Here is a 13821-nt window from a genome sequence, read left to right as displayed (position 1 = left end):
TATTTCTTACTCATTCTGAGCATTTATTTTATTCTTTTTGCTACAAGGCATTTTGCTTTTCATTTAAGATTCAGAAACAAAGTAAGTTAAAATGTAGAAAATCTTCAACCACTGAGACTTTGTATCTGGTATTCTGTATTTCCAGCGAGAGATGAACTGGTCATTTCCACTGATAGCTGCAATGCTTTGCTGAGCATATTCTTAATATATGCTATATTTAGACTACAGACAAAGTTTAGTTGTACAGGTTTGTAGTCACACTGTCTTCTCAGGAAGATGTGACTACTAAGGAAGATACAAAGCTGAAGTATACAAGATCGATTAACATGTTGACTATAAATATGAAATACAAGGTCATAAGCAAAATGCAATTTATTTTGTTTCGGAATTATCTGTTCTTTCATTTGCTTTGAGGCTTCATATTTCTTCTCACCAATTCATACGTGCCATTACTGAATCTTGCTCTTTTAGAGTGAAGAGAAGGACTGATGCTGGCAACAGTCACACCCATGTTCCAGGTTTCTGCACAGCTTTACTGGATGCACCACCTTCCTCTCCTTTGGACAGGCAGACCTATGGGATGGGCATTGTTAATCTGCAGACACAACAGAGGTACTATGAGGGTCATAAGATATATTGTCTTTTATTAATGCAATGACTTTTTTTTCACACCTTCACGAGACTATGATTTGAGAAGTTCTGAAAATATGAAGAATTTTCTAAGACCAAGTAGGAAGGTGGAAGGCTTTAAGAACTGGATCCAAACCTAGCCCATTTTATAGTTTGAAAGAGGCAGAATATTGCCTCTCTCATATTTTTAAGGGTGAATTTGGAACACAAGTGTAATTGTGGCCTAACAGAGTTCTCATCATGTGGTCAAAAACAAAGGAAAAGGGTACAGATGAAAACGTGTATTTGCATTTTAACACTAGAACAAAGACCACAGTATAACTGTATTGCTTCTACTTATTTATTCAGTAAAATGGCAAAACAATCTGAACATAAGAGATAAATATTTGAATACCCTGTAAACAATATTCATACGAGAAACAAAACTTTCATCCTCATAAAATGTACCACACTGAAGTCACAAAAATCCGAAGGTTCAGCTCATCCCAGAAAGCTAGACATTATGCAGAACGAGACTAGATTTCTTAGTGTTTGCCACCTCATTGATTCTCAGCAGTGACATGAAGCTACAACTTCTAATCCACCTCCTGAAGGTATTTCCACAGTGCCCCAAACAGTAGAGGGTTAAACCATATTGCAACTGTGAAATTTTTTTTTAAATCTTCACAACACCTTGCCATAGAAAAATGCTATTATCTACATTTCACAAAAAAGAAACCAAGCAAACAAAAGTCAAATCCTTTGTTAAGTGTGTATGAGAAGAAACGCTAAAGCCTTAAATCTAGGGCTTCCAAATTCCACAGTTTCTTAAACACAGAACCCCTGCTACCAAGGGAGATTCCATATCCATGATCATTTACTCCTCAAACTCTGCTAATAATTCAAACAAGGTTGCCAGTTTAGAACTAGGACTCTTAACTATTGTTTTTATTGCTGTGGGACTGTTTCATGACCTTCCATTGAAGAGTCATGAAATGAAAAATGAGTCCACAGCACTACCAACTTGGGGTGGGGTGACATAGAAATTAAAAAATATCATATGCAATTTCCAGTCTGGTCAGCAATATAGTCTATTGACTAATCTATTCAAATTTCTTCATGCAAATCTTCTTGCATTACTTCACCAACAGTAACAATTTTGGTGTACAGGGAAGAGTAAATAACCTATATAAAATAAACTGCAATATTACAATTACTTTATTCATATCCCATAGGTTTAAATTAATTATTAATTAAAATTATACTAAATGTATATCTGTGTAACTGCAGTCAGAAACTGGTTTCTACTTTTGACCTTTTTTTACCATTAATCTTCTAGACTGCCTGTTGTTATTTTGCCAGTAAGGTTACCTAAAGGGCAGACAAATACTTCAGGGAACAAGAAAAGGGAGGAGAACAGGTGAAAAATCCTTTTCAAAATCTGCTTGCTTGGTTTCATATCCACGTGTTCTTTTGTAGAAAAAATACCTAACCATAGCACACGCACTGACCATAATGTCAGAAGGCAGCAAAGCATCAAAACACAGAGAAAGAGGAAGAGAAGATTTTTACCTGAGAGGTCTTGCTTCTCCCATAGCACATTCACCTTTGTCTGTAGTATCACTGCATGTTGATATTTGTCAATATATCAGATAAAGAGTTGCTAATAGCTTCAAATTTTATTTACTCGGAACAGCTTCTCCCTTTTGCTGGTAACAGTTGCATGAGTTTAATGGCAGACTCCAAGTCACTTACTGAAGTTAGAGCTGCAACTACAACTGCCAACTGCTCTTGGCCTCTATTTATTACTCAAACCCTCACTATGAGAAACCCCATTTTTGGATTTCTATGTCCAGTTCTTTTTCCATTTTCATGCCCTTCTGCATCTTTCTAGGAAATACTTTTGGTGACAATTGGCCACACACATTTACTGTTAAAATTTACACTTAGAAATCTGTTACCATTAGACCATTCAAATACTTTTTTCCCATCAGTTTTCCGGCTGCTGAACCTCAGAACTCCTCTAACTAGTCTTACTTCTTATCTTCAGCTTCTTGTCTGTTCTGCCAGTGAAGTCGGAGACAGTTTTATACATCATTTGTCTTTTTGAACTAACCACAATTTGTATCTTTTAAGGCATTCAATTCTAAATTTCTAGGCATGCCCAGCAAAGGGATTTTGTAGCATTTGGGAGCATTTACATTACTGTACGAGTATCCTGAGTCAAAGCAGTCTGTATTTTTATGTGAGGCTTTTCTCTACAGATTTTATTATTCCAGAGTACAGCTATGGTATTAACATGAAGCTACATGTTACATTGTTTTGCTTTCCTGCCACTAACTATCCTATGACTTGCCAAGATCAGAGTTTGTGTATGCCCTCTGTAACAACCTTGTACCAAGGAAAACTGAATGTTGAAACATAACACAGTATGAGTAAGGCAGTCTTTTTCAGTACTTTCAGAGATATTGAATACTTTATCTCTATTTCTTAACTTTAATTTGAAGGGTATTTTTTCCCCCCTGTAATTAAGCTTCTTAAACAGAGCTACCTGGGTACCTTATATCAGTAAAAACTGAAGATTAGTACAACTCCCTTCTTCCTAATAAACAAAAGCCTGCTGCCTTTCACCTAAGGTTATTAAAAAGTAAGACAATGAGGCAGGATAGGGGGAGCAAGGGGAGAACACACACACCATGCACTTTATTCTGTCAATGAACGAAATTATTCTGATGTGGCAAAGTGGTTTAGATTGTCTCAGTCACTGATACACTGCTAGGTCTCTTTGCTTTAGGGCACCTTTTATAAAGCAGCCAGTGTTCAGGTCATTCAAACCATGACGTGGGAACAGTGGCCATGCTGTTCCTACGTACTGCTATTGAATGAATAGCACTGCTTTCTGCAAGACTTCTATACATGTGTTATCTTTGCCAGAATCTATTTAACTAATGAGACCAGAAATTAAAGTGGTATGCCTGTCCCTCAAGTTCTTTTCCAAGATAATGCGTGCTGGACAATTTGTATCTATACAGCTGACCATAAAATTCTAAAAAAAGCCTACTAATTCCATTCAGATATGTTTGGAAATAGGCATATTCATTGGTATTTACATTTTAAACTCCCACTTTGCTAATGTCTACTAATGAGCAAATAAATTCTATGTCAATTCCACCTTCAGAGTTTGTTGACTGCTAGTACCATAAAACCTTGAATTTGGCAGGTGGCAATCATAGGTTAAAATGTTCAAACTCATTAAATTGCTCTGACATAAACAATGGATGATTAAATGTTGTACTCAGCACTTCTCAGGGTCAAAGCCTGAGTCCAAAATTGATTGTTTTGCATACAAGTTTTACAGAAATAATTTTTGCAATAGGATTTAGCTGAAGATACACTCGTGCTTCTGTGAGGCAGCTCACTTCACTTTTTGGAACTAAAGTTATTACTTAATAGCCCACACATGAAGTTTTGCCTCATTAAAATACTTTGATTGTTTCCCTTCTATCTTGACCTGCTAGCTCCTGCTGACAAGCTTTTTTACGAAGATAGCTAACACTGCACTAGGTATATATTCCAACATAAAAATTGAACTTCTTTTTAGATGAAAGAAATCCTATAGGACTTGCTAGAAAAATCAGCAACATGATGACTGCTATGTAGGCTAGAAGGCATATGTTGTAGTACTTGTATTCTGCTTACATTCTGCTATTGTTCAATGTTAATCTTCAGTTTATGTCACAAAATGAATGCGCCGTAAGGCTACACAATGGCCAAATGTCTTGTGTGTTTATAGTGCACAGAATGACTAATAGCTAAGCTTAGGCTTAGTTTCCCTCTCAATGAAGTCTGTGGGATTTGCAGTGTATACATTAGAATTTTTCTGATCCTGTAAACTGATGTTCTGTTCAGCTCATGAGGACTTGTTTATAAGCTAGAAAGAAAATTGCGTGTATAAAATAGTCATTTAGGAATAAGTATTTTTCTTTGCATGTATAAACACATTGCATCTTCAATCAGATCTATCAAGTTCATATAGAAGAGAAGGGTCTTCTAGTTCATTTTCTTCAGATCTAAATCAGTGCTAACTAAGCCACACCTGAGAAACGTTTACGTAACTCACAACCACGCTCAGAAATTCTACTACTTTTGGCCATGATGTCTGTCTGTGCGTGATTGTCCTTTCCATTAAAGTGTTTTCCAGTGTCTGACCTAAATCTTCTTTGCTGCAATGCAAGCCAATCACTTCTTTTCCATCATGACATCCACTCTGCAGCAACTCTTTACATATGGATTCTGTTTTCCTCTCAATCAGCTCTAGAAGAAATAATTCCCAGTCATTTCCCATTACTCTCACAGGAACACATCTGAAATCTCTGCTTGTTCTTGATGCTCTCCTTTAGATTGTCTTCCAGTCACCCTTCATTTAGAGAAGCGTCTAAAGGCAGCATGTCTCAAGAGTGATGTATTACTGCTGCTAAAAAGAAATAAAGGGCTCTAAAGGTTAAGGGGAAAGCACTGCAAAATGTTAAAAATCACATTCAATGACAGAAGAACGATGAAATCCAAGTTTCTTGCAGCTCCTTTGTTACATTATTGAGAAGCACACCTCTGTTCACCCTGTAGTTTCCACTGTCAAAAGGACATCTCGTGATCAGCAGAAAGTTGCCAGCAATGGCTGTGACCATATGGAAAACAGTCGGAATACTGAATAGCAGGAAGGGCCAAGCCTGTATCCCTCCTTCCACCCCTTAGCTATTAAAATACTAAAATTAGCACATTTCTTAATGATTCAAAGTAAACAAATTCATTTGTACTCATCTAAATTAAATTTAATCTGCTATGCAGCTGTATTTGACATTGATTCCCGAAGTAAAGTAAGGAGGGTCAAAGGAAGCAAGTTTTTTCTAGACTAGACACATGAGGAAAATGAATTATTCTTTGACAAGAACTATCTGCATTTTGAGCAGATAGGGGGAACACCTTATCAGCACTCTCTGACACTGACTGGGTGTTGTAACTGAGCCTGTGTGCAACAGGCCTTAATTCGTTACAAAAATCAGAGCAGCAATTGCAATTACGCTTCCCCCACCCCAGTTTACTAAATCTAGGCCAACAGCTTACTAATATCCTCACAAATACACATTCTTGTATGCTGCTGAATCCTCATTTACTCCTTCTTTCCTCTTTGCTCCTTTCCTACTTTGACAATGCTTTTTATTACACTGCGGGATTATCTTTCATCGAAGCCACCGAGGCGAAGGGCTCCGGAGCAGAGGATCGCGACGGCGGACCCTTCCTAGGGCGGCTAACGGCGAAGGCGAAAGCTCAGGGAGAGAGTGGGTGCCCCAGCCCGCCCCCCCACACCGCCCCCCCGAGCCGGCAGCGCGAGCTGCTGACGAGCTGCTGACGAGCGGGAGCTCTGACTCAGCGTGGGCGGGGACTAGAGCGGCGGCGGCAGTTTAAAACCCAGAGTGCCCGCCATTTCGGCGAAGCCACCGAGGCGAAGGGCTCCGGAGCAGAGGATCGCGACGGCGGACCCTTCCTAGGGCGGCTAACGGCGAAGGCGAAAGCTCAGGGAGAGAGTGGGTGCCCCAGCCCGCCCCCCCACACCGCCCCCCCGAGCCGGCAGCGCGAGCTGCTGACGAGCTGCTGACGAGCGGGAGCTCTGACTCAGCGTGGGCGGGGACTAGAGCGGCGGCGGCAGTTTAAAACCCAGAGTGCCCGCCATTTCGGCGAAGCCACCGAGGCGAAGGGCTCCGGAGCAGAGGATCGCGACGGCGGACCCTTCCTAGGGCGGCTAACGGCGAAGGCGAAAGCTCAGGGAGAGAGTGGGTGCCCCAGCCCGCCCCCCCACACCGCCCCCCCGAGCCGGCAGCGCGAGCTGCTGACGAGCTGCTGACGAGCGGGAGCTCTGACTCAGCGTGGGCGGGGACTAGAGCGGCGGCGGCAGTTTAAAACCCAGAGTGCCCGCCATTTCGGCGAAGCCACCGAGGCGAAGGGCTCCGGAGCAGAGGATCGCGACGGCGGACCCTTCCTAGGGCGGCTAACGGCGAAGGCGAAAGCTCAGGGAGAGAGTGGGTGCCCCAGCCCGCCCCCCCACACCGCCCCCCCGAGCCGGCAGCGCGAGCTGCTGACGAGCTGCTGACGAGCGGGAGCTCTGACTCAGCGTGGGCGGGGACTAGAGCGGCGGCGGCAGTTTAAAACCCAGAGTGCCCGCCATTTCGGCGAAGCCACCGAGGCGAAGGGCTCCGGAGCAGAGGATCGCGACGGCGGACCCTTCCTAGGGCGGCTAACGGCGAAGGCGAAAGCTCAGGGAGAGAGTGGGTGCCCCAGCCCGCCCCCCCACACCGCCCCCCCGAGCCGGCAGCGCGAGCTGCTGACGAGCTGCTGACGAGCGGGAGCTCTGACTCAGCGTGGGCGGGGACTAGAGCGGCGGCGGCAGTTTAAAACCCAGAGTGCCCGCCATTTCGGCGAAGCCACCGAGGCGAAGGGCTCCGGAGCAGAGGATCGCGACGGCGGACCCTTCCTAGGGCGGCTAACGGCGAAGGCGAAAGCTCAGGGAGAGAGTGGGTGCCCCAGCCCGCCCCCCCACACCGCCCCCCCGAGCCGGCAGCGCGAGCTGCTGACGAGCTGCTGACGAGCGGGAGCTCTGACTCAGCGTGGGCGGGGACTAGAGCGGCGGCGGCAGTTTAAAACCCAGAGTGCCCGCCATTTCGGCGAAGCCACCGAGGCGAAGGGCTCCGGAGCAGAGGATCGCGACGGCGGACCCTTCCTAGGGCGGCTAACGGCGAAGGCGAAAGCTCAGGGAGAGAGTGGGTGCCCCAGCCCGCCCCCCCACACCGCCCCCCCGAGCCGGCAGCGCGAGCTGCTGACGAGCTGCTGACGAGCGGGAGCTCTGACTCAGCGTGGGCGGGGACTAGAGCGGCGGCGGCAGTTTAAAACCCAGAGTGCCCGCCATTTCGGCGAAGCCACCGAGGCGAAGGGCTCCGGAGCAGAGGATCGCGACGGCGGACCCTTCCTAGGGCGGCTAACGGCGAAGGCGAAAGCTCAGGGAGAGAGTGGGTGCCCCAGCCCGCCCCCCCACACCGCCCCCCCGAGCCGGCAGCGCGAGCTGCTGACGAGCTGCTGACGAGCGGGAGCTCTGACTCAGCGTGGGCGGGGACTAGAGCGGCGGCGGCAGTTTAAAACCCAGAGTGCCCGCCATTTCGGCGAAGCCACCGAGGCGAAGGGCTCCGGAGCAGAGGATCGCGACGGCGGACCCTTCCTAGGGCGGCTAACGGCGAAGGCGAAAGCTCAGGGAGAGAGTGGGTGCCCCAGCCCGCCCCCCCACACCGCCCCCCCGAGCCGGCAGCGCGAGCTGCTGACGAGCTGCTGACGAGCGGGAGCTCTGACTCAGCGTGGGCGGGGACTAGAGCGGCGGCGGCAGTTTAAAACCCAGAGTGCCCGCCATTTCGGCGAAGCCACCGAGGCGAAGGGCTCCGGAGCAGAGGATCGCGACGGCGGACCCTTCCTAGGGCGGCTAACGGCGAAGGCGAAAGCTCAGGGAGAGAGTGGGTGCCCCAGCCCGCCCCCCCACACCGCCCCCCCGAGCCGGCAGCGCGAGCTGCTGACGAGCTGCTGACGAGCGGGAGCTCTGACTCAGCGTGGGCGGGGACTAGAGCGGCGGCGGCAGTTTAAAACCCAGAGTGCCCGCCATTTCGGCGAAGCCACCGAGGCGAAGGGCTCCGGAGCAGAGGATCGCGACGGCGGACCCTTCCTAGGGCGGCTAACGGCGAAGGCGAAAGCTCAGGGAGAGAGTGGGTGCCCCAGCCCGCCCCCCCACACCGCCCCCCCGAGCCGGCAGCGCGAGCTGCTGACGAGCTGCTGACGAGCGGGAGCTCTGACTCAGCGTGGGCGGGGACTAGAGCGGCGGCGGCAGTTTAAAACCCAGAGTGCCCGCCATTTCGGCGAAGCCACCGAGGCGAAGGGCTCCGGAGCAGAGGATCGCGACGGCGGACCCTTCCTAGGGCGGCTAACGGCGAAGGCGAAAGCTCAGGGAGAGAGTGGGTGCCCCAGCCCGCCCCCCCACACCGCCCCCCCGAGCCGGCAGCGCGAGCTGCTGACGAGCTGCTGACGAGCGGGAGCTCTGACTCAGCGTGGGCGGGGACTAGAGCGGCGGCGGCAGTTTAAAACCCAGAGTGCCCGCCATTTCGGCGAAGCCACCGAGGCGAAGGGCTCCGGAGCAGAGGATCGCGACGGCGGACCCTTCCTAGGGCGGCTAACGGCGAAGGCGAAAGCTCAGGGAGAGAGTGGGTGCCCCAGCCCGCCCCCCCACACCGCCCCCCCGAGCCGGCAGCGCGAGCTGCTGACGAGCTGCTGACGAGCGGGAGCTCTGACTCAGCGTGGGCGGGGACTAGAGCGGCGGCGGCAGTTTAAAACCCAGAGTGCCCGCCATTTCGGCGAAGCCACCGAGGCGAAGGGCTCCGGAGCAGAGGATCGCGACGGCGGACCCTTCCTAGGGCGGCTAACGGCGAAGGCGAAAGCTCAGGGAGAGAGTGGGTGCCCCAGCCCGCCCCCCCACACCGCCCCCCCGAGCCGGCAGCGCGAGCTGCTGACGAGCTGCTGACGAGCGGGAGCTCTGACTCAGCGTGGGCGGGGACTAGAGAGGCGGCATTCCAAGGCCCTCGGGTACAAGAGCAGCCCCCAGGGAGCGCGAGCGACCCGGAGCGCGGCGAACAGGGCGGGCAAACAGGACGTGGCGCGTCAGAAGGGCGTGGCGCGTCAGTTTGCGCGTCAGTTCGCGCAGGCAGGGCGAGCAGGGTAGGCGTGCGGGCAGGGCGCAGTCCTGCCCTCCTGGCTCTGAAGGCTCTCCTGTCGAGTGGTCACTGCCCCCCCAGAAGAGGCCCAGCCATGGTCTCCACTCGGCAGAAAGCCATCGCCAGAAGGAATGTGGCGACCCAGACGGAGCTCCCGCCCAGGCACGCGGCTGTCCAGGTCTCCGGCTGCCAGGAGTGCCTGAGCCTGTTGCTGGCACCGGAGGACCAGAGAGACAACGCCTGCGTGCGGTGCGACCAGGTGAACGATCTGCTCAGCCTGGTGGCAGAGCTGAAGGAGGAGGTGGAGAGGCTGAGGAGCATCAGGGAGTGCGAGAGGGAGATAGACTGGTGGAGCCACACCCTACCGTCCCTGAGGCAAAGGCAGAGGACGGAGGCTCCACGAGAAGCAGAGGCCCCCTTACCCTCTTGCCACCGGGCAGAAGGAGGGGACCTAGGAGGCGAAGGGGAATGGAAAAAGGTCCCTGCTCGGGGCCGCAGGCGAATCCCCTCCCGGCCTCCCTCACCCTCACCTTCTCAGCTGCCCCTACATAACAGATATGGGGCTCTGGAACTTGAGGGCCAGGCTAACGAGGACGTGGACGAAAGTCCATCTGCGGGGCTGCCTAGGGCGAGACAGCCTGCCCCACGCATCACAACCACCTCTACCAAGGCAAAAAGGAGGGTGGTTGTTGTAGGTGATTCCCTCCTGAGGGGAACGGAGGGCCCAATATGCCGGCCTGACCCGACCCACAGGGAGGTCTGCTGCCTCCCTGGGGCCCGGGTGAGGGAGGTCACGAGGAAACTCCCCAGTCTGGTACGGCCCACCGATTACTACCCGCTGGTAGTTTTGCAGGTTGGCAGCGAGGAGATAGAGCAAAGAAGCGTGAAAGGGATGAAGAAGGACTTTAAGGCGCTGGGGAGACTGATTGATGGATCGGGTGCGCAGGTGGTGTTTTCTGCAATCCCTTCAGTGGCGGGGAGGAACACTGAAAGGAATAAGAAAGCAAACATGGTCAACGCGTGGCTCAGAGACTGGTGCCACCAGAGGAATTTTGGATTCTTTGACCATGGGGTGGTCTCCGTGGCACCGGGCCTGCTGAGTGCAGGTGGTGTCCAGCTGTCCCCAAGGGGGAAAAGAATCCTTGCCCGTAAGTTGGCAAACCTCATCAGGAGGGCTTTAAACTAGACTCGAAGGGGGAAGGGGATGAAGCCAGGCTACCCAGAGGTGAGCCTAGGGGAGACGTGCCATTGCCGGGGGCAAGACCGATAGCCCAGCTCAAGTGCATCTACTCCAATGCACGCAGCATGGGCGGCAAACAGGAGGAGCTGGAAGCCATCGTGCAGCAGGGCAGCTATGACGTGGTCGCCATCACAGAAACATGGTGGGACGACTCGCATGGCTGGAGTGCTGCAATGGAGGGCTATAAGCTCTTCAGGAGGGACAGGCAAGGAAGGAGAGGCGGTGGGGTGGCTCTGTACGTCAAGGAGTGCTTTGATTGTATAGAGCTGGATGATTGTCACGACGGGGTTGAATGCTTATGGGCAAAGATGAGGGGGAAGGCCAACAAGCCGGATATCCTGCTGGGGGTCTGTTATAGACCACCAGACCAGGGCGTAGAAGCTGATGAAGTGTTCTTCAAGCGACTGGCAGAAGTCTCGCAGTCGCAAGCCCTTGTTCTTGTGGGGGACTTCAACTTACCGGATGTCTGCTGGAAGTACAACACAGCTAAGAGGAAACAGTCCCGGAGGTTCCTCGAGTGTGTCGAAGATAACTTCCTGACGCAGCTGGTAAGCGAGCCTACAAGGGAAGGTGCCCTGCTTGACCTGCTGTTTACGAACAGAGAGGGTCTGGTGGGTGAAGTGAAGGTCGGAGGCCGTCTTGGGCTTAGCGACCATGATATGATAGAGTTTTCAATATTTAGCCAAGTAAGGAGGCGGGTGAGCAACACCGTTACCATGGACTTCCGGAGGGCAGACTTTGCCCTGTTCAGGACACTGGTCGGGAGGGTCCCTTGGGAGACGGTCCTGAAGGGCAAAGGGGCCCAGGAAGGATGGATGTTCTTCAAGAAGGAAATCTTGAAGGCGCAGGAGCAGGCAGTGCCCGTGTGCCGTAAGAAGAGCCGGCGGGGAAGACGGCCGGCCTGGCTCAACAAGGAGCTTATGCTGAGGCTTGGGGAAAAAAAGAGAACTTACCACCTCTGGAAAAAGGGGCAGGCAAGTGAAGAAGAGTACAAGGACCTCGTTAGGTCATGCAGGGAGGGAATTAGGAAGGCGAAAGCCCAGCTAGAGCTCAACCTGGCCACGGTCGTGAGGGACAACAAAAAAAGCTTCTATAAATACATTAACAGCAAAAAGAGGGCCAAGGAGGATCTCCATCCTCTACTGGATGCGGCGGGGAACCTTGTCACGAAGGATGAGGAAAAGGCTGAGGTACTTAATGCCTTCTTTGCCTCAGTCTTTAACAGCCACACCGGGTATCCTCAGGGTATCCGTCCCCCTGAGCTGGATGACAGGGATGGAGGGCAAAATAGGCTCCCCATGATCCAGGAGGAAGCAGTTAACGACCTGCTATGCCACCTGGACACTCATAAGTCTATGGGGCCTGATGGCATCCACCCAAGGGTGCTGAGGGAACTGGCGGAAGAGCTTGCCAAGCCGCTCTCCATCATTTATCAACAGTCCTGGTCAACAGGGGAGGTCCCAGATGACTGGAGGCTTGCCAACGTGACGCCCATCTACAAGAAGGGTTGGAAGGAGGATCCGGGGAACTACAGGCCTGTCAGCCTGACCTCGGTGCCGGGGAAGGTTATGGAGAGGCTCATCTTGAGGGCGCTCACGGGACACGTGCAGGTTACCCAAGGGATCAGGCCAAGCCAGCACGGGTTCATGAAAGGCAGGTCCTGCTTGACCAACCTGATCTCCTTCTATGACCAGGTGACCCGCCTAGTGGATGAGGGGAAGGCTGTTGATGTTGTCTACCTGGACTTCAGCAAAGCCTTTGACACTGTTCCCCACAGTATTCTCCTAGAGAAGCTGGCGGCCTGTGGTTTAGACAGGTACACTCTTTGCTGGGTAAAAAACTGGCTGGATGGCCGAGCCCAGAGGGTTGTGGTGAATGGGGCGAAATCCAGCTGGCGGCCGGTCACAAGCGGAGTCCCCCAGGGCTCGGTTTTGGGACCGGTCTTGTTTAATATCTTCATTGATGATCTGGATGAGGGGATAGAGTGCTCCCTCAGCAAGTTTGCAGATGACACCAAGTTGGGAGGGAGTGTTGATCTGCTTGAGGGTAGGAAGGCTCTGCAGAGGGATCTGGACAGGCTGGATCGATGGGCTGAGGCCAACCGGATGAAGTTCAATAAGGCCAAGTGCCGGGTTCTACACTTTGGCCACAACAACCCCAGGCAACGCTACAGGCTTGGGGATGAGTGGCTGGAAAGTTCCCCTGCAGAAAAGGACCTGGGGGTGTTGATCGACACCCGACTGAATATGAGCCAGCAGTGTGCCCAGGTGGCCAAGAAGGCCAACGGCATCCTGGCTTGCATCAGAAATGGTGTGGCCAGCAGGAGCAGGGAGGTGATCATGCCTCTGTACTCGGCTCTGGTGAGGCCGCACCTCGAATCCTGTGTTCAGTTTTGGGCCCCTCACTACAAGAAGGACATTGAGGTGCTGGAGCATGTCCAGAGAAGGGCGACGAAGCTGGTGAGGGGTCTGGAACACAAGTCTTATGAGGAGCGGCTGAGCGAGCTGGGGTTGTTTAGCCTGGAGAAGAGGAGGCTGAGGGGAGACCTTATCGCTCTCTACAACTACCTGAAAGGGGGTTGCAGAGAGGTGGGTGTTGGTCTCTTCTCCCAAGTGACTAGTGACAGGACTAGAGGAAATGGCCTCAAGTTGCGACAGGGGAGGTTCAGGCTAGACATTAGGAAAAAGTTCTTCACTGAGAGAGTGGTGAAACACTGGAATAGGCTGCCCAGGGAGGTGGTAGAGTCACCCTCCCTGGAGGTATTCAAGGAGCGTGTGGATGTGGCATTGTGGGATGTAGCTTGATGGACATGGTGCTGTGTGGTGTTGGGTGGGTTGTGGCTTGTTATTGTTGTTGTGTGGCGTGGGTTTTGTGGTTGTGTTTTTTTTTTGGTGTTTTTTTTTTTTTTTGTTGTGGGTTTTTTGATGTTGTGTGTTGTTTTGTTTTTTTTTTGTTTTAGTTTTGTTTTTTTTGGTTTTTTTTTTTTTGTTTTTGGTTTTTTTTTTTTCCCCCCCCCCCCAGGTTGGACTCGATGATCTTACAGGTCTTTTCCAACCGTACTGATTCTGTGATTCTGTGATTCTGTGATTCTGTAATTATCTCACTTGATACTGTCTTTCTAGATTTCCTATGCCACAGCCAGATCAAGAAGTTTCCTTCTATTTCTCCAGCACGAGA

This window comes from Gavia stellata, chromosome Z (genome assembly GCF_030936135.1).
Source record: "Gavia stellata isolate bGavSte3 chromosome Z, bGavSte3.hap2, whole genome shotgun sequence".
In the NCBI taxonomy this organism is placed as follows: domain Eukaryota; kingdom Metazoa; phylum Chordata; class Aves; order Gaviiformes; family Gaviidae; genus Gavia; species Gavia stellata.
The sequence above is the reverse complement of the archived record's forward strand: the minus strand, read 5'-3'. Positions refer to the sequence as shown.